The sequence below is a fragment of the Chelonoidis abingdonii genome, chromosome 2 (assembly GCF_003597395.2).
Source record: "Chelonoidis abingdonii isolate Lonesome George chromosome 2, CheloAbing_2.0, whole genome shotgun sequence".
Classification (NCBI taxonomy): Eukaryota; Metazoa; Chordata; order Testudines; family Testudinidae; genus Chelonoidis; species Chelonoidis abingdonii.
Genome location: NC_133770.1, coordinates 284,051,069 through 284,072,246, shown reverse-complemented (window position 1 = coordinate 284,072,246; position 21,178 = coordinate 284,051,069). Strand labels below are relative to the sequence as shown.

The 21,178-nt window shown below is 43.9% G+C and overlaps 1 protein-coding gene across 7 annotated transcripts in view; it reads left to right on the top strand.

Moving 5' to 3' along the window:
• CYRIB (CYFIP related Rac1 interactor B) overlaps nt 1-21,178 on the top strand; it is a 159,632-nt gene that overhangs the window by 15,893 nt on the left and 122,561 nt on the right. Inside the window, exon 1 of one of the 7 annotated variants that reach the window (XM_032762904.2) lies at nt 7,975-8,230. The exons of 4 other annotated variants lie outside the window; for them this stretch is intronic. The gene's annotated coding sequence lies outside the window, so the exon portion shown is untranslated. Of the gene's footprint in view, nt 1-7,974; nt 8,231-21,178 lie in introns of those variants that run through there. 2 more of the 7 variants (XM_075063239.1, XM_032762908.2) reach the window with 2 other exon arrangements.

Sequence of the window (21,178 nt, the reverse complement as noted above, 5' to 3'; positions counted from 1 at the left end):
ATCAGTGGAGTTTGCCTGCATCAGGAGTGCAGGATTGGGTTTATAGAAATAGTTTTCTCTTTCTGGCAGAGGGTAATTAGTCCTGTCTTTTTAAAATGTTGTCTCTTCCTTGCCTGTAACAGTGAATATATTCATTAGTTGGAATACTGTTGACTTAGACTATTGTAAGGGGGAGAGCGGATGGCTAGACATGAAAACTCACTACAGACACGCTATCTAGCTTTGGGTGAGGTCCTCGCTTTTGACCAAAGTTTATAGCTGAACTGACCAATGCAGAAGGGAGGGTCAAATAAGATGCCTGAGGTCATGGAGGCCCTGATTCAGCAGTCCATTCCTATTCAACATAACACTTAAACGTGCTTAAATCTAGTAATTTGAATGTGAGTTAAGCACTTGCTTTAGTGCTTTGCTGAATAGGGTATATTTAAGCATATGCTTAAATAGTTTGGGGCTGCTGAAGTGAAAGGACTTTTGTGGGCTTGACTTGAGTAGGCTTTGGATCACACCCTTACTCATTGTGGCCAAAGTGAATCACTGAGCCTGTGTTTGAATCTAGTCAAAGGTCCTGTAGTTCTGAATTCTTTCTAACCACTGCTTCCTGAGTTGGACAACACTGAATTGTCTAGAGCATTGTTTAAACTGGTTTCTCTTTCACTCTTCCACTTCGCTTTTGCTACCAATAGCTTTCAGAACACAGTGGCACATCTGATGAGGAATTACCCTTCAGTGTAATAATAATCTGTCCCCCCCAGTACCGCATTGTACTCAGCTCCACAAGCTAATCAAAGACTCAACATAGTGTACGGGATGTTGCTCTATTTTATAATGGGGACAAAGTGCAATTAAATTAAAAGCTGCAGTTTCTCTTCTGACTTTCCTTTATCATTATTTTACAGTCCTGTCTGTAGTGCAGTTTCAACACCTGCCAATATTTGTCTACTGCTCTCCCCCACCACATACGAGCAGGCAGAAATGCAGAAGGTAGGCAGTGATGATATCACAACAAAGAAGCTGTATTGTTGTAATATCAGCGTTCTCTCTGATCACAGGCCAACATCGTACCCACGGGTATCTCTTGACTTTCAGGAACTGTCTGCTAGCTGTGGATGTACTGTATTTGTTGTCCTAGGGCCTTGGCCACACCAGACTTCGGAACTGCCCTAATCATTTGGTACAAGTGATTGTATAAAAGAAATGACTGATGCAATCAGCATAGTCTGGTGGTTAGAGTATGAGAGTGGCAGTCAGGTGATCTGGGGTCTTTTCCCAATTTAGCCCTTGATTTGCTGGAGTAAATTGCTTAATTTCCCTGCGCTTCAATTTCTTCATCTGTCTTATGGAGATAACAGCCACTTTTTAAAAACAGTGTTTTGCTATCCTGGGGTGAATGGCTACACACAGTGTCAAGTACTGTTACTTTATTGGGGAAAACCCTACAGGCTTGTAGGCATAGGACAATCTGACCTTGGCATTTTGTTTTGTCTCTACGTGTTGAAATTTACATAGTTGATTCATGTTTGTTACAAGTGTTTATATTTCTGAAGGGACAAGGTTGGCGAGGTAATATCTGTTATATTGCAGGATTTGTACTTGCTGAAATTAAATGTGTAAAGCCATAAAGGACAGTACAGTCCGAAGGCAGCTACTTCAGTAGTCTCTCATGTGTTAGACACAGTGACTGGAGCAGAGAAATCTGAAAGTGGGAAAACATAACCTTAGTTTTATCTGTAGCAGAAAGGTGATATGAACTGCTCCCATATAACAAAGGATTGATGCAAAAGCAACTGCTGTTTTTTTTTCATTCTTAAGATTTTACAGTAAAAAATTCTCTTAAAGAAAAAAACCTCTGGATATGGGGAAAAGCCTGCTTTCCACATTGAGACATGCGATGGAAAACTTAATGGGCCCCCTGGATAAACACTACTAGGCAATGCATCAGATCATGATTGCTGTGTACAAATGACAAAAGAGAACTTCCTTTTTTTTTTTTATTATTATTATTTCTGACTTTCTTCCTTAGGCTACCATTAAAATTAAGATTGTAACTGTTCATGGTGCCTGGCTCCCTTGGGCTCGGAACTTATTTTAAAAATGTATACAAGTTAATTATTAGTTTTGGGGAACATTTTAGAGCAGATTAGTAAAACCACAGACTCCTACACTGGAGTTGTGCTGTACAATAAAAACAAACTTGGAGATATTCGGGTGTATGAAGCAGCTGACAGCAACAATTGCCACCTACAATTTATGTGATACTAACTGGCAAGCGTGGTCTCGTCTTGGTCTCTGTTACTATTAGTTTAATAAGAAGCCGTTCAGAGGTATTTATACTAGAGGGGAACACTTGGAGTTAAGATCTGAGGCAAAATTAATGGTATTCAAAGCTTTTTTTTGTATTCGTTAGGGATTACTTTTTGAAAGTATCTACTAATGTTGAGTAATTCAGTTGAGTGCCCAATTTGGGACATACGATTGTTACAGCTTCTGAGAACAGCAAACTCCAGTGGAAGTAGTCTGTAATAAACCTTTCTATTGTTTCAGTAGGGCTCTTCTGTCAGCTCTGCTTACAATGTCCTCAATAGCCCAAGTCCTCAACCCTCAGGCAAGGTTATGTGCTTGTATATGTGTTTATATGGGACAAACTATCTGCACTATGAGGACATGACAGGATCTGGTCATTTGATGACATGATACCATTCAACCATGATATTGCATGCAACCCAAACGGAAAGCATGATTTAGAGTCTCCTTGAAATTGATGGCTTGGACATCAGTGGGAGTAGGATTGGCCCCTAAATATGAGGTTTTTAAAGGTTCTACAAGCTGTAGGGTGAGACTGATCCATGAAAATCTGAGGCTGACTTGTGCATTTCAGGATGGATGGTACCCATACCCCCATCAGCCACCACTTTTATCAACTAGTTTAGAGAGAAAATGTCATAGGAGGGCAGCAGAGAACATTATGGGTTAAATTCTTAGGTTCATCCAAACTGCAGGGAGGACAAATCAAATCCCTTGCACTTCCCTGATCTTGGTGCTGTTCAGTGAATCTCTTCCTTCTTGTGCTGTTTTTAGAACAGCCTGCCCTTGGCTCGTACATAGGCTATTAGTAGCCACAAGGACCAAAAACAAAGCCTAGGACCAGCATAGCCCAGGGGTCATGCTCAGTTCTCCTTTTATCTAATTATGCCTTTTGCAGCAGGAGGTTGGATTTTGTGGCATGGAAGCCCCCATGTTGGCTGTATGTCACTGGAGAATCACCCTTGCACTGGAGCAATCCTCCTTAGGTTGTTTGGACAGGTTTTGTGGTTCAAGTATGCCAAGCAGTGCACCATAAAGTGGCCACTCTGAGCCCAAAGATCCACTACAAATATATATTAAAGGTTTTAGTTTGCCCAGCACTAAGGGTGGGATCCATGAAGGGACTTAGGCACTGCAATGCTGACCATCATGGTGCTAACTTTTAGGGCCCCAGAAAGTCACAGGAACAATATTGTGATCCACAAAGCTTGAGATTAGCACCTAAACTCCCTGTACTCTGAATGAGGACAGATGGGTACCTTAGACTGCAATCCACAAAGCCAGCATGCTAGTTGGGGAACTGTCTAACATAGCCAATGGGAAACTCCAACCAGAAGTGTGTGTGCTAAACCCTGCCCCTCTCAGATAGGCATTTACATCTGGGCTGCAGGGAGGCACCTAGCTCTGCTAGTGCTCCATGAACTGGGGGAAGATAGGTGCTTGGTTATCTGAGGTGCATGAGGGACCTGAAACAAAACAGCTGGGGAGGGGCAAGAAGGCCCCCCCTTTAGAACCTTTGACCTAGTAGGGTGCTCACACCCAGGATGTTGGAGACCCCCAAGTTCAAGTCCCCTGCTTCTTCCAAGGAGGAAGAATTTGAATAGGGGTCTGCCACCTCTCAGGTGATTGCCTCTCCACTAGGCTATAGAATAGTCTCTCTTAATTTCTCCTCTTCAAGTTGTTCTGCTTTAATTAAACAATGACATATTTAAATGGGCCAGAGAAAGAGCCTGGGGACAGTCATTCTGCATTTGTGTGAACTTGCCCGAGGGGCCCAATCCGGTAGGTATGCTCAGAGGCTGCCTACTAGATCAGGCCCCCACATGTGACTTGAGCAGTCAAATCTTACCTGGTTTGTGAATTGCTTAGGTGGGAAATAGGTGCTCGGACACCTATCGTGAGGCAGCAGTGAGCCTGCTCAGGCAGAATAGAGGCACCTAGAGTGAGGCTGCAGTGTAGGTACCCAGAGGCCAAAATAAACTTAGGTGCAGAGTAAGGGTAGAGGCCTACAAGTTTAGGTGACAGCCAAGCAGGAGTTTTGTGCCTCACGGTGGTGCCTAAAAATGGGACTTAGGTGCCTAAGTACCTTTGTGGATCCCCCCACCCTTAGTTCCTACCAGTCTGTGTAAAAGCTTTGTATAGTCTATCAGAGTATGGACAGCAGCATGAGTGGACATATGCACTAGTCCTGCCAGAAGCAGTGGTAATAATAAAGTGAGTATATGTCTATGATCTGAATCTCTGAGTTTTCTGTTCCTCACTCTCTTTACTAAAGTGAGGTTGAGGGGAACTCCATATTCATTACTATTCACAGTTCTAGCAAGAAACGTGAGTTCCTCTCTTTTGAAGAGGAAGTAGCTGAACCAGTTAAGCTTCCTGGTGGCTACACTACTCCTAGCTTTCAGTGTGGTTACTCCAAAATGGGGGTGGGCAAACTTTTTGGCCCAAGGGCCACATCTGAGTACGGAAATTGTATGGCAGGCCATGAATGCTCACAAAATTTGGGGGTTGGGGTGCAGGAGAGGGTCAGGGGTGCAGGCTGTGTTTGGTGTTTACCTCAAGCAGCTTCTGGAAGCAGCAGCATGTCCCCCTTCTGGCTCCTATGCAGAGGTGCTGTCCGGAGGCTCTGCGCACTGCCCTGTGCGCAGGCACTGCCCCGCAGCTCCCATTGGGAGCTGCGGGGGCAGTGTGCAGAGACTTCTGGCTGCCCCTACGCGTAGGAGGCGGAGAGGGGATATGTTGCTGCTTCCAGGAGCTGTGCAGAGACCTGGCATGCACGGAGCGGGGCAAGCACCCAACCCTGCTCCCTGGCTGGAGCTTGGCAAGCCCCAGCCCTCGCTCTTCAGCTGGAACTCAAGGGCAGGATTAAAATGTCTGAAGGGCCTGGTGTGGCCCCCAGGCCACAGTTTGCCCACTCCTGCTCTAAAACAAATCACCTCTGCCCATAGTGCTTCTTTTCATCTTAATGCTTAATGGGTGTTTATGAATACCCAAACCACTAAAACCTTAGAGCCAGCCACCTGCTTTCTCATTGCATTACACTTCTGTCCTTTTGCCCACCTGTCCTGATTTTTCATACAGTTCCTGAATCACAGCACAGAAGCTAGCAGCCTTGAAATTATCATTGTTGAGACTCTTGGCATTAAAGGCAGCTTGCCTATTCTATTGTGTGAGAGCTAGTAATGCAGCAATGCCAAATTTAAATAATAAAAGAGTGTTTGGCTTCAGAAGATGCAGCCGCTCTAAAGACCAGTTAAGGCCTCTTGGGGAAACATTTTGAAAAAAATGTTTTACTTGGATATCAGAAAAAAATAAGATCTCTTCCCCTTTTGTGTGTGAATTCTTACTGAAGGCTGCTGCCCAGAAAACAGGATCTCTGTTTTGCTCATTTGCTCCTGCAGCTTAGCCTACATGTAAAGTCTCTTAATCCACGTGTGACAACCTAACAATTTCCACAGTAACTGTGTCAAAAAAGGATGTTCATGACTCCAAACAAGGAACAATCAGAAAAGAGCAAGTGAACTCCTAGGAGACAAAGAACTGGTTTTCACACAAATAGTATTAAAGGGGTGTTTGTGTGGCTATGAAGGTTTTTAAAAAGGCATTTAAGTTTTTAAAACAATTATAAAAAATCAAATAGTGCATTTTTAAAAACTCTACTTACTATGTGCTTTGTAATTAATTGCAAGTAGACAGGTTGGTCACTGTGGCAGCAATTCAGCAATGGTATGACCCCCTCCCCCCAGCATGGGGCCCTGCCTGCACTGAGCTCACTGCAGGATTTAGGCCTTTTGCTCAGAGCTTGCAATCTGATTTATTTGGGAAGAAATTTGTGTGATGCACAACTTCATTTTAATGAAGAATTTCCGGCCAGGACCCCAGACAGCATGGAGAATGGCATTTTGAAGAGCAACATGGTGTCCTCCACACAGCATGACCCATGTGAGGCGTCCTCCACACCCTGTGACCTTGAATACATGGTGTGTATGAGGTCACACTGGGTATAGCTTGCATGCACCATATATACGAAGACATGGAGATTACCACGACCCACATCTGCTGACTGTGCAACTCCCAGTTTGGGAACTGCTGACTTAGGGCCATCAAAGGCAAAAGCTCTGCCTTTGGCTGATCTAGGCAGTGCCCAGGTGCCCCATAAAGGTAGGGTGAGCAGAGAGCAAGTGTGAAAAATTGGGACGGGGTGGGGGGTAATAGGACCCTATATAAGAAAAAGCCCCAAATATCAGGACTGTTCCTATAAAATCATAACATCTGGTCACCCTCCATAAATCAGCAAGGCCTGGTTATACAGGGTACTGCCCAAGCAGGCACTAAACAGCACTACAGTAACATCTGTCAGAGATGCAGGGTGCTTGGTGCTGGGCTGCTCCTCACAGGGCTGATTCCCCGCAGGGTCCTGCAGGAACGGGGAAGGTGGGCACTTGCTGCCAAAGACTCCTTGCCCCTTTGAGCAAGTGTGGGACAAAGCTGGGGGCCTGCAGGCGTCATGAGAAACTCGCCGGGCATGGTAGAAATCCTGCTCCTTTCCTCACCTGGAAGCAGGCACTGGGATGGTTGAACTGGGGTGATGGAGAAACCCTCCTGGAAGAGGACCAGACCCCGAGTGTTCCCAGGGCCCCGTCCCCTAGGGCCTTCCACAGCCCCAAGCTGCCCCTCGGGCCTTCATGCCGATAGTTTAGGGCATGAGGCTAAGGGCTTGGCTACACTTGCAAGTTGCAGCGCTGGTGAGGGGGTTACAGCGCTGCAACTTACTCGGTGTCCACACTTACAAAGCTCAGCCAGCGCTGCAACTCCCTGGCTGCAGCGCTGGCTGTACTCCTGGTCTGCTACGGGTGTAGCGAATCCAGCGCTGGTGATGCAGCGCTGCTCATCAGGTGTGGACACTCACCAGCGCTGTTATTGGCCTCCAGGGTATTAAGAGGTATCCCAGAATTCCTGTCTACAACAAACCGGAAGGTACTCCCCGGAGCTACCAAACACAGCTGCTCTTTGCTCCAGCGAGCGAGCCGAGCCGAGGCTTTGGAATGTTCACAGCTGTTTGCTTGAGGAGACAAACAGCACGGCGGGGTGGAGGGAGTCCGTCGGAGAAGCTGCTTATCTGGTCTGAAGCCTTTTTACATTTAAGAGTGATTGAGAGAGGGGTGGGGGAAATGGCCAGAATTTGCAAGGCAGGGAGCTCACAGTGTCTGCTCCAAAAATCCGCTCTCTCTGTCTCCCCGACGCTCCCTGTCACACTCCACCCCACCCCCCCCCTTTTGAACTTGCAAGGCAGGGAGCTGTCACAGTGTCTGCTCCAAAAATCCGCTCTCTCTGTCTCCCCGACGCTCCCTGTCACCCTCCACCCCACCCCCCTCTTTTGAAAAGCACATTGCAGCCACTTGAACGCTGGGATAGCTGCCCACAATGCACCACTCCCAACAGCGCTGCAAATGTGGCCACACTGCAGCGCTGTTCCTACACAGCTGTACAACCACAGCTGTAACTCCCAGCGCTGCACATTTCCAAGTGTAGCCATACCCTTAGGCTAACAGGAGGCAGCCTGTGGGTTTCCTCTGCAGCCGAAAATGGTGGCGCTGTGCCTTTAACAGGGAGAACTGGTCGCTGTACCCGCCCGCCTCACTTTCCAAACCAGTTCAGAGACCGAGATACGCAGAGTTTAGGCAGGTGCATGCGCATGCGAAACGTGTAGGTCACCGGCGCGCAGGCGCAATCACCTGCTTGCTGCCCCCCGGTACATCCGGGTCATTCGCACACCCGCCCGGTCTCCCTGGTGGTTGCAGCCTGTTCCTTGCGGCGGCCTGGTGCTGCCAAGATCGGTCCGTCCCCTCCGCGGGGGCTCCGGCCGCAGCGCTGCCTCGAGCCGAGCTGCGGCTCCGGGTTCCACCCACGCCTGCGCTGGGGCGGCTCGGTGAGTGTCAGGGGCGGGCAAGGCGGGGCGCAGCTGCCGGGGGCGGAGCGGGCGGCTCGGCTCCCCCATCCCCTCCCGTCCTCAGTGGCCCCGGCACCCGCCCCTCCCCCTCCAAGCGCCGCCACTCCTCCCGCCTCCTTCCGCTCCGCGATGATCAACCCCCCCAGCGTGTCCCCACTGACCCCTTCCGGTGCCCGTACCCGCCACCTCGCTCACCTCCCCCACTGACCCTCTCTGCTCCCCGTACCCGTCACCCCTCTGACCTCCCCTCAGCCCCACCCCCACGCCACTGACCCTCTGTGCTCCTCATACCCGCTTCCCTCACTGACCTCCTGTGACCCCGCTCCCTCACCTCAGCCCCACCGACCCCCTCTGCTCCTCATACCCGTCACTTCTCTGACCTGCCCTCACCTCAGCCCCACCCCACTGACCCTTTGTGCTCCCCATACCTACTTCCCTCACTGACCTCCCCTGATCCCGCTCCCTCGCCTCACCTCAGCCCTGCTCCCACCTCCACTGGCCCCCTCTGCTGCCCTGTACCTGTTACTCTCTGATCTTCCCCATCCCTGCTCCCTCACCTCAGTCCTGCTCATACCCCACTGACCTTCTCTGCCCTGACCTCGCTCGCTGACCTCAGCCCCACTGAGCCCCTCTGCTCCCCATACCCACTCTTCTGACAGAGCTCCCCTGACCCTCATCTCAGTCCCCCCACCAACCCCCTCTGCTCTGCGAACCCACCTCCCTCACTGTCCTCCCCTGATCTCAGCTCCGCTCCCTTTTCCCCATTGCCCCCCTTCACTGACTCCTTGCCTCAGCTGCCCCACCCTCTCCACTTGGCCTGAGCCCTGCCCCCTATTTCCGTTGATGTCCCACTCCTTGAGCCCAAGCTGGCTCTTCCCTGCCATACATACACACACTGATTTTCCCCACCATCTTCCTAATGGCCCCATTCTTTCATTCCTTTCCAATGCCCTCCTGCTGTTTCCCATGTCATCTCCCTGCTGACCAGGACCCCCCACTCTCCTTATTCTCACTACCCATGCATGCAGTTTCTATCACCCCCCCCCCCACTCAAACACACCTGCCTTTCATCCGAAGTCAATTGTGCTCCTTCTTATTCCTTAAATGCTCCACTGACTCCATCTATTGCCTCACCCTGCTGGCTCCACTAACAATTCTTCTAAGTTGGTTACCCTCCACTTTTTCCTTCTGCCTCTCCACACTGACCCTAGTTCCCCTCCCTCAGCTTTTTTTTCCTCTTTCCAGCCAACTCTCATCAGTTACATCTTCCCTGACTGTCCTCTTGGCCAGTTCTTCCATCACAGGCTACTCTTTAATCCCATTTTCAAACTTCCCAGTCATCTGTCTTCTCTCTCCACCGATCTTCTACCTATTGCCCAGGGCCTGATTCCTAGCATCTGCTGCCTTGCTCTCAGTCAAACACTGGTGACCAAATCCCGTCACTTCTCACTGAACTCCAATTCTTTCATCCCTTCCTGTTATGTTTTCTCTTCACTGAGTAGTCTATCAAAATTCTTGATCCTTCCATTCATTTCCTCCCTTCCTCACACATTGATCCAACTCTACCCTTGAACTTGGCTTCTTTCTTTTCCTTCCTATCATTCTTCACACCCTCAGCCGTACCTTCATCACTTTCTCACTCTACTGGCTTCCAGGCTCATCACTGTCTTCATCATCATATATAGTCCACCTGGATTCTCTCTCCTCCACTGCCTGCTTTATTTCCATGTATGCCCTGGAGGCACTTAATTATGACACTTAGAGGAGGCAATAGGAGTGTGTAATTGTTCATCCCTTCTATTTTTTTTTAAATCAGTATTTTGACTGCAAGGAACTGCATTAGTCACATGCTGATCTATGATTACTTCTCCGCATTCCCCCTCCCGCCAGGTCTCCGTGGGTACTGGGCACCCCTCCCCTGAGAGCGCTGTATGCATGAGACATGAATCTATGAACAGGGGCTCAGCAAAAAAAGTGTGTGGAAACCTCTGCATTGGTTTGTATAAATTGTCATGTATAGAACATCTTCCAGGATGAGTGTACCCTGGATCTATCCATTCCCAAAGGATTTAATCTTCTTTCCCTTCCAAATATCAGACATTGGCAAATTTCCCCACTCATATAAGTGGACACATCTCCATCAATGTTAATGGAGTTGTATCTACTTGTGCCAGTAGTTAGTGACCTAACTTCATTTTCTATTTAATTTAAATGGCCTTCTCTTGAACCCATTTGCATTTGGGGTACTGTAATCATGCCACAGAATCCAAGATACATAGATCATGTCAGAATTGGTAGTAATTGAAGAATAGTATGAGTGTTTGCTGTTGACCTCTTTCTGCAGGCTAAACTTGTTGAAGGTACATCTAGTTTCTCTAAAAAGCTAAGACTAAAAATGCAATGGTTTATCTAGAATACATAACTCGTGAATTTATTGGTAATAGCATTGGTAATATCTTGACGTTTAGACAGCATAATAAAATGTTATCTATAGTAGTAGGTGATTGACTCATGGGGCTATAATTCCATGTAGGGTTCAGGTGAATTCCTAAACCATGAAAGGAAAGTAATTTATTTAAAAAAAATTTTTTTTTGAATGGAAGTGATGATAAAATGCAGTTCACAGGTCACTAATTTTCTCTTGCTTGATTTAAGAATGTGAGAGAAATGTAATTCAGAGCCTCTGTTCGTCACTTTGCAGTTGAATCACTGCTCATGAAAATACTAAGTGACTTTTGACATTAAAATATTTGTATGTAGACTGCTGCTGTGAAGATTCTTGGTATTTTTCTTCCTTTGGATTTTCTATGCAACTTCATCAGCATCCTAGATCTTGATGGCAGTAATAGTTTGACAGATGTCAGTTTTTTTGCTGTAATGATGAAGTCTCATTGTTCATTTACACCATTTTTAATGCCTCTGATGGAATCTGCTATATAAGTGCAAAGTATTGTTGTTCTCAGGTGTGCATTGATCCTCCCCCTATTACACAGGAAAATAATTTTATAACTTCAGTCATGGTATATTCTCACCTAGATTACATATGACTCCATACTCTCTCCTATTATAAATTAAACCTGCTGACTCTTTACACATTACTGTCTCTTTACACAATACTGGAAAATTGTTGAATTGTTTATGCTCTTACTACTTCAGAGCACTTTAGAAACGCTAGTGAACTAAGACTTTTCATGTACCAGTGATTTGGGACAGCATTATCCCCATTTTATGAATTGGGGTGGGTAGGGAATTGGGGAAGAAAGATTAAATAGTTATCTAAAGTCACATAGTAAATTATTGGCAGGACTAAAACTTGAATCAAAATATCCTCCTTGTTGTGTGCTCTTCCTGGTAAATTGCTCTTTATTGAAGTGCACAGATTTAAGAGGTTTTTCAGTGTTCCCCTTTCTTTAGTATCTTTACCAGGAATGATTCCAGAGTGCTTTACAGACACTGTTACTTCACGACTAAAATGCATCCACTTTTGGGATGGCATACTGTACTATTCCATACCAATAACGTGTTTAATAGGAAGGTGAAAAACTTTTTATCTAAGTCAGACTATAAGATGGTGGTGTAAGTAAGCAGAAAGCTGTTAGTAAGGTGGTATTCTTATCATTAAATGCATTTGTATTAAAAAGTGCTCAGAAGCCCTAATTGGATCAAGAGCCCATTGTACTAGGGGCTGTGCACTTGTAAGAAATGGTCTCTGCCCAAAAGCTTTCCTGCTCTAAAATTTTCTATGTTGTCTTTAACTATAGTGGAGCGTTGTGTGACTATACCATCCAAATAAATCATAGTAAAGCAAGTTAAAAATACTGTAGGGAAAATATGTAGATAGTTTTGATACAACAGCAAATACCCTGAACAAAGTTCCTAGTCCTCACTCACAGGGCAGGTACTGGGTATTGATATTGTAAAGATACAGAGAAGCAGGGAATATTCCTATTGAGCACTAATGAATTATTGAGCAATACAGTGATAGAAATTGACTCTGCCATTTAGGAGATAGTGCTTAGAGGGACACTAGTGGTGGTTCTAGTTACTTGGAGAATAATAAACATGAATTATTTTAATTATTTATTGGCGGTCTTTATCTAGCAAATACTTCTCTTGGGCAAATGAAGTATTCTCCATCACAGCTGAAAATCTTGCTATAATCTTCATCTACACCTTCACTGCTTTTTGCTTGCGCTATTGCTGCTTTTGCTTTGGGCTCACCAAAGGTTTCCAATCTCCAGCATATGCAGAAATTTGCTCTTCGCTTTCTCATGCATTCTAAGTAGCATGACCAAATGAATCCTAGCATTAGTTTCATGAAATTCAATTTAATTTCAGGGCCCGGTTTAAACTTCCCCTATTATACTCTCTCACACTCAAGAATGGAGACTGGTAGCCAAATACAAGTTTTTGGCAGTATTTTGTTTATGTCCATAGAGTGTTTGTGTGTGTGTGTGTATTTTGTATTTTAAGACCCTACATAAAAAAGAAACTGCCAGATGATACTTTGTCACTATTGAGCATACAAAACATATGGAACATCACCTGAGCATACAAAACATATGGAACATCATCTGTGCCCACCTCCCTCCCCAAACTGAGACATGAGGTATATTCTTGTACTCTGAGTATGCTCACTCAGCAAGTTCTTATGTATTCACCCATGACAAATAATTTTCAAATACTGGACAATGAAAGACATTAACAGATTATAAACCAAACATACACCAAATGCAATACAAGAGCTACACCAAGAAGTTGAGGATTGCTACAGATGCAATGGACACAGAAGCCATTAGTCAGAAGCTAGAACTGTGAGTGGATCCTTTAGATCCCACTAAGCACTCGGAGACAAGAGTAAACATTGTTTTTAGAGTGGCGCCACCATCAGTTGGGTGAAGCACAGTTGACACATAACAAATGCAAGAATTTGAACATAGCTAGCCCACCTGGTTCTGTAACACAATACCAAGGATGATAGAGACACTTGTAGTGATAAAAAAGCATGTAATGGTTGGTCCAACACAGGTATTTGACACCAACCTTATCTGTTCAAGACTGATAGGCCTACAAGCAAATTCACAAAAGGTTCACATCAAGAATATCTTGTCACATGAGCTGGTTTCTTGTACCAATGTACGTGTTCATTGACTGTGGTTACATGAGGATTGCTAAGGCCAAGTCTAAACTAAAGAAGTAGCTGCAGATGGAGGTATCAACTAGACATACTTCAAAAGATGTCATAGGCACAGTCATCGAAGTTCCACAATTCTTTGGGTATTATACTGGCCAGCAAGTAATATCATCAAGGACTTTGACAAGGTTCAGAGTCTACGTTGAACACAAGCTAGCAGCAGGTGATATAGACTTTGTCTTCTACAGCTACAAAGGTCTCAGCACAAAGACTGTTACAAGATCTAGCAGAGCTATAGAAGCAAGCAGAATGCGTCAGTTGAGTACAAGTACACAGCTGCCTCTGCAGAATGCTGCACTTGCTCCTCCAGACATTTTGAAGTTAATCAAGCGCTCCTGTGAGAGCAGTGCAGCTTTTTAAATCTGTGAGAAGTGGCTGTAACAATGCCAAACTGCCATGTGCTATGTTCTGTGCATGCCAAGGAAGTATGGTATATTGCAATAACTGGCAAAATCAGTCCTAGCATTTACAGATGAAAGTGGGGATGCATGTAGTGACCTGTATTACAGATAATAGGATACTACACTGTAGTTTGAATGAGGGAGGATACTAGAAGTCATTCATAATTATTCCAAAATGAAGTATTTAGTTAAAATTATAATTATAATTGTTTGAAAAAAATGTATTTAGTTTGGATATTTTTCGCATTAGAGAAAACTCTTCTGCTTTGATTTTTGTATACCCCTAGATAATCAAACTCTTACTGATTGTTTGCGCTCCCAATATGGCAAGTGTGGGATGCAATGATATTTCAGAAAGCTCAGCAGTGATAGTGTCATCAGGCAGATTCTTAAAATGTATGGTCTTGAGATATAGACTCCAGAGAACTTGTACAGACCCCAAAGCAGGGTTGAGTGGCTGCCAGATTTATTTCTGGAGCTTCTGGCATCTGGAGCAGCCACCTGCATATCTGTCCTTCTCAACTCAATCTAATTTCAAGTCTCATTTGAATAACATAAAGATACTCTTCCTTATGCAACTTTATTTTGTATCGTGCCTGTCGTATAGATTGCAACCCAAGTAGTTTATGGACTTAAGTATTACTTAGTCCTTCTATGCTCTATTTCTTATCTCTATCAACTTGAATATAGTCAATTTTAAAATTGCTCAACTAATGTTCATAGGTATTACACCTTCCCTTCTGTGAGACAATTTTTATGGTTTGTCACATTTTCCTGTATTTAATAATCTATTTCTTTCCCCTATTACGTGAAAGACCCATATTGACTCCTTTTCCCATTTGCTTGAGGTTGAAGGTGCCCACAATTTTTTTGCCAGTCCTTCCAGTCCATGGCACAGGTTCCTAGGTCTTATTTTTTTTTCTACAAACTTCTCTTGACACAGTCTTTCCATTGAATCTTTGGTCTTTCGTGTCCCTTTTTGCTGTCCTGTCCTCCTTCCCTGTCTTATCACATGTTCAGACCACCTCAGCATGTGCTCTCCAGCCTGTCACTGAGAGTCCCAAATTCATCTTCCTCTTAATTTCTTCTGTGTGCACTGTCTGCCGTCCATTTGCCTGCCATTTGTCTCAGAATATTATTTTCTACTACCTGTATCTTTTTTTTTCTTGCATCTTTGTAAGTCCTACCGTTTCCAAACCATAGAAACCTAGAAAAATGTTTTATCCTAAATTCCTCAGCATTTCCTGAACATGGAAGATCCTGTAAATGAATTCATTTGGCATACCTTAAGTGACTCCAAAAGTCAGCTGTGAGTCTCCTGCAGTTCTGTATAGAGCTGTCTACTGGTTGTCAGAGTCCTCTCTTTTTGCTGATATACTTGAGGATTGAGTTGCATGAACTGTCAATGTGAAGGATTTTTTCTGATAATGTGCTACACAGAAATAAATGAGTGATTCCTGAAAGCTGCAGTAGAGCAGCAGCTGACTCGATGAAAGGGCTTGGGGTTTTTTGTGTGAAGTAGGTTGATTAAGCAAAGATGTAATTTTGAACATTAAGAAAAATGACAACGTGGATTTGCAGTCATGCCTAGCATCCTTCAGGTCTCTTGGTTCTTCCTCTGCCCACATTTACAGTAGGTTCCTGGCTTACAGAATCTTATGGGGAAAGAGGGACTGTAGGCTTTCTTACTATTGGTCAAGGGAGGCATTCTCTGTCTCTTAACCTGTGCTGAGATACAAAGCTAATTTTGTTCTCTGGCACTATTGACAGTGATTACTGCATCAAATACCGTTAGTTCTAATTGTCTGTCCACAGACCTGCGTAGGGTTATAGTGGGAGGATTGTTTTTGCGACTTTTAAAGGCTAAAATGCATTTTTAAATAAACTTAATTTTAAGAAATTAACTTCCACTTTCATGTCCATTAGGGGATATTTCCCACTCCCTACACTGAATTGACTTTTCAAACCCTGGTCTAGAGTTTGGAGCTTTATTCTAGAATCTTTATACCTCCTTCCATGTATAACACGTTGGCCTTTTTTTGTGTCTAAGGGAGCAACAGTGGGCTATTGGGCTAAAATTCCATCTACTTTAATTTGTTGCATTTTAACTCAATGTCTCTCTAAATGTAGGTAACTGAGGTTAATTGGAAGGCACCATAAGCACATATAGTACTTATCCATTTATCTTAGCCTTGTATTACTATGTGGTGTGAATAACTATGGAAATGTATGCACACTTGGGCATTGAAGGATTACCAAAATCAGAGTTTAAAATAAAATAAAATTTTAATCTGTCACTTTACTATATTCATTCAAAATATAGCAAGCCTTGGAAATGCTACGGCAGCATATATGGCGTTATAAAATGTGCATTAAACTTGTATAGCACTTTAGAACCTTATGAGATATATTCTCCACCTGGAAGAAATAAAATGTTACAGTTGAAGCTTTACCTTACATACATCGTCTGTTAGTAATTGTTGCCTATCATTATGACTTAAGTTACACAGTATGTGGCAGAATCATAAGTTAGTTTCACATAAAAGTTTTTTAAAAGAAAAACATTCTTGTTTCAAATTTACATAGTAAACCAAGGTTGCTATGTATTTGACAAAAGCATTTCCTGTGTTTAAATATACAGTATGTCTGAGTCTTTACTTACTTCGCTAAAATCAATATGGAGAGCCTGTTGTATGGTATTTGTGTGATTCTACCTTTTAAAAATGCTTAATTGTCAGTATTTTTACATCACTGTTGAATAAATGGTTGAATGAGTTGCTTTGTGTTCTGTTAGCGGTGGTGCAATAAAGGTAAAGTAATGTGGGCCAGTAGAAGTCTCCTGGCTGAGCGTCAATGAAAGTTTTTTGCCGTATCTTTTATAGTCTAGAAAATAAATGACGGCTTTATTGGGAGCTTTTTTATTAAGGTTTTAATTTTTTTGACAATAATGACATTAGTCCTAAGCAATTAAGTTGTCAGTTGTTTAATCATAGTGGCTTTTTGATAAATGTGGATCATAAAAGTATATTGTTTTGGGATTTATTATAGGAAGGCCTGGTAGTACCATCAGTTATTAATGTTGCCTAACAGTTCCCATAATAAGACCTTGTTTTCAATTGCTTAAAACTTTGCCAAACTCTGTTTGAGCTGAAATTTTTCATGCTTGGTGTCTGTGTCAGGCTGAATTTTCAGGAAAAATTAATCCAAAACACTTCAGCTGTTTCTGAGAATGAGATTAGGGTAAAATATATGTCTAGCCCATGGTTTAAAATAAATAAATTCTGGTGACTTTTTCTTTGAAATGCTCTAGTGTTCCCATGTTTTGCATCTGGGACTTGAAATCTACACAGCTTTGTTGACAGAAGTGACTTTCATCGACAAAACAGAGGAAGTGTACGCACTGAAATGCTCTGCCTGCCGATGTAACTCCCCTGATATTATAACATAATAAAACTACCTCAACAAGAGGCGTAGGGCTTATATCAGTGTAGTTAGGACGCCCCAATGTCTTTGTAGAAACTGTATTCCTTACATTGGCTGTTGGCTATGGTTCTTGTTAATTTCACAGAGAAGCCGTGAAATTGACAAGAGAGCCTGGCAGCTAGAACCCAGCTGTCCTGCTCCGCTGGTGAACTAGGAGACTGAACCCTGCTCTTGGGTGGAAGTCAGGGCAGGAAGCCTGGGGCGGCTTCCCCCATGCTCCTAGCAGGGACCGAGGAGGTGAGCAGGGAGGGGAGCCTGTGGGACAGCTGGGCTCCTGGCAGGGAGCTGCCAGCAGAGCTGAGAGATTGAGCTCTCAGCTCCCCACACTTGCCCCTCTTAGATCAGTGGAAGCAGTTCTGGTGACGATGCACACCACCGACCCAAGGAGGGTAGTGTGGACATCAGCCACTGCAGTAGTTAATGTGATGTCTGTAAGTCGACTTATCTTTTTAGTGTAGACATAGCTTTAGAAGAGGGTTTAAGGTGCTTTTTATCAGGAATGTGCTTTTAGTCCTTTACATGAAAATCCATCTTTACTTGGTCAGGTTATAAGCCTTTGACAAATTATAGTTCATGTATAGAATATCAGAGTTGGAAGGGACCTCAGGAGGTCATCTAGTCCTACCCCCTGCTCAAAGCAGGACCAATCCCCAGATAGATTTTTGCCCCAGATCCCTAAATGGCCCCCTCAAGGATTGAACTCACAACCCTGGGTTTAGCAGGCCAATGCTCAAACCACTGAGCTATCCCTCTCCCCATAGAGACTTCTTAGATTTTTAGCTGTTAAAATCTCCAAAAATTTAATACTCACTGGTGATCCTCAACCAGCTCCTACACATGACCAAACTGCACATCATCCCCACTGAGCTTGCTTCCTCCAGTCCAGGACTACAGGCATGAAACTGGACTTTTGTAATGGCTGCTCACAGCTGCTTCAGGCTGAGTTGGTCCTGTTGGTATCCAGCCTAAGGGAAGGATCTCCAGGTCCGTGATACCAAATAATTGCTGGGGACAACTAATGAGATTACAGGAACAGGAGTGAAGTCAAAGGACTAAATGAAGGGAACCAGACAGGGACACCGAGCAGAGAACCCCGGACAGCGCCAACTGCTCCTCAAAGGTGTCAAGGGAGCCAGCAGATACCACCCAGAGGAACTCTGCCCAGATGCGTGAACGGATGGAGGAGTGGAAATAGGCCGCATGGTCCCAGGAAACTCCGTCGGTTAACCTCCTCTCCCTGGTTTTGTAGATGGCCATTTTGGCGAGGGCTAGGAGGAGGTTGACAAGGAGGTCACGCGACTTTGTGGGGCCATGGATGGGGAGTGCATAGATGAGCAGGTGAGGGGGAAAGTGCAACCAAAAATGTAATAATATATCCAAGAGGAGCTAGAATAGGGGCTGCAACCTGGTGCACTCCAGGTATGGGTGGTGGTTGGCACTGGAACTAAGAACAGGGACCCTATCTCTTTGGTGCGCTATGCTCTGAATGTCTTCTCTCCCCTTGCCTTCCCAAGCATCCAGGCAGTGTGAAATGTGAAGGGGAAAAAACCCATACCAGAAGGAAAAGGAGTAGGTTGATTGGGGCAAGGTTTGGTGGGGATGGGGATGGGACTGGGTGAGGAGATGAGGTGGGGATTGGGAAGCAGGGTTGGGGGTAGGCTGGAACTGGTTACACAAGGTGATTGGCCCCGGGGAAGAGACTGGGAGCCAGTTGGCTGGATAGGGGGCAAAATGCAATTGAATAGGGGGCCTGGGGCGATTGGGACTGGGTGGGCAAGGAGAATGTGACTAAGATGAGAAGCTTGAGTAACAGAGACTGGGAAGGCAAGAAGAATGGAACAGGTTGGAGAAGACTCATCAGAAAAGGTCAGGCTTGCAGGGGAACAGGCAGAGTCTCTGCCCACTAGAGCACACTCCTGTCTAGATCTTGGAATTGAGCCCAAAATCCCTGAGTCCACAGAGGATGATCACCTGCTACTGCTATCAGTTATTCTAGTAGTTGAAGTGGCAGAGGTCTGTGTGATGAATCCAAAGGTTCCAGCCCTGCTGATGAGCCATATGAGTGTCAGTAAGATGTGATGTGATGGAATTTCTGTTTTGTTCTCCACCATCTCCCACCCCCCAGGTATTTTTAAACTAGGAAATTGCAATCTTAATATTATTTTAGCGTGGCTTTTTTGTATGTAAATCAAGCTCAGTGAGCCTCTGCTTGGCTCTCACCTACATTCTTCATTTCTGGGTTCTCTCTGTTTTTGTGTGAATAACTCTAGTGTCTTCTGTTGCTGTCCTATTGTTCCTTACTCAGAATCATTTGGGTGAAATTGATGTGATTATTGACAATTTCACTTCTGGTTCTGAACAACACATGAAACTGACCTGGATCTTGTTACATTCTGCTGCACTTGGCCGAGCTATGAGCAGTGACAGGGAAGGCTTATGTTCCTTTCATTTTTGGAAGGTTGTCTTTGTAACCTTACAGGCTAAAACAAATTGGTTGCATAAAAGATTAAACGCTGCAGAAACTGGCTTACACCCTCACAGTTTCCAATGAAAGCTTCCTACACACTGCTAGTGAATGGTTTTAAAAGCAAATTAAAGATAACACTATCCTATTGGAGAAATAGGGTGGTAATATAGTAATTGTGGTTTTGCTCTGAAAAATTTACCTCTATGCTGGGTCTCTTAGCACAGTTGGTTACTGATATCTGACACTGGATATGTGGCAGACGAAGTTAAGTATCATATATATTTTTTTCAAATTAAGGTACATCTTGTAAAAAGCAGTATGGTTAGAAAAATATGAACAATTGAGTGTGAGAGCCACAAGTTCTAGTTTCCGGTCTTGCCATTCTAGGCTTTTTATGGGTTATGTACTGTGTCAGTTCTTCATATCTTTATCTCAATTGGTGGATTTATGTGGTTTTTAAATCTCTTTAGTGCAAGTGAGGGATTGTAATGACATGTTTATAGAGGAACATAAAAAGCAACATGTTGAAACATAGATAGTTCTGGGTGAGTCAGGCATGAAATGAGTATGGTAGCATCAAGAGTGAACAATGTCATGATTTAAAAAAGCAAATCAAAACAAACTAATCTTGTTTCCACATAACCATAGGAGAATGAAAGTATGAAATAAAGCTGCAGGGTATGGCATTCTTCTTGTCAATCTAATAACATAAAGTTGCTTTTCTATGTATAGAACTCCCATAAGAGAGAATGTATGTGTGTCAACTGAGGACAAAAAGAACTAAATAAAATAATTACTACTTCTCAGACAATAATTTGAGCTCCTGTGTAAAGCATGTGAATAAAATGTTAAATTTCCTGGATGTTAGTTAAAACCATTGGTAACCAATGCACCCCATTTCTTCCCTTCTCTACAAATTTGTACTCCAGAAAAAGGGGGTTGCTGAAAAGGTAAGATTTTTGCTGTAGTCATGTAGTTGTGATAACTTTGTGAGGGCAGTAGTCCTGGCACTCTGGAAAAGGCATGTGTGCATTCACTGTAAAATACTCTTTACATTGCTGAAACTATGACACTTACACTAAGTTTGCATTTGGTTCATTTTTATCACCTTAAATTTCATGTTTGCTGCCTTTGCAGTATTGACAAAATGGTTTGCATACTGTTTTCCATTTTGTTCTGTTTATGTATGTGTAAATTCTCAAAAAGGGGAACTAAAAAGCCTCCTGTGTAACTTAAAACAATTTAAGCCCTTTCAAGATTGTTGAAACTATAGTTTTAACTTAGAACATGTCAAGTGTTCAATATTAAAATTCTTTAATTTGCAAAAGCGCTTTTATTAGTGTGATCCAAAGCTTCCTTCAAATGGGAAGCACTAGCTTTAA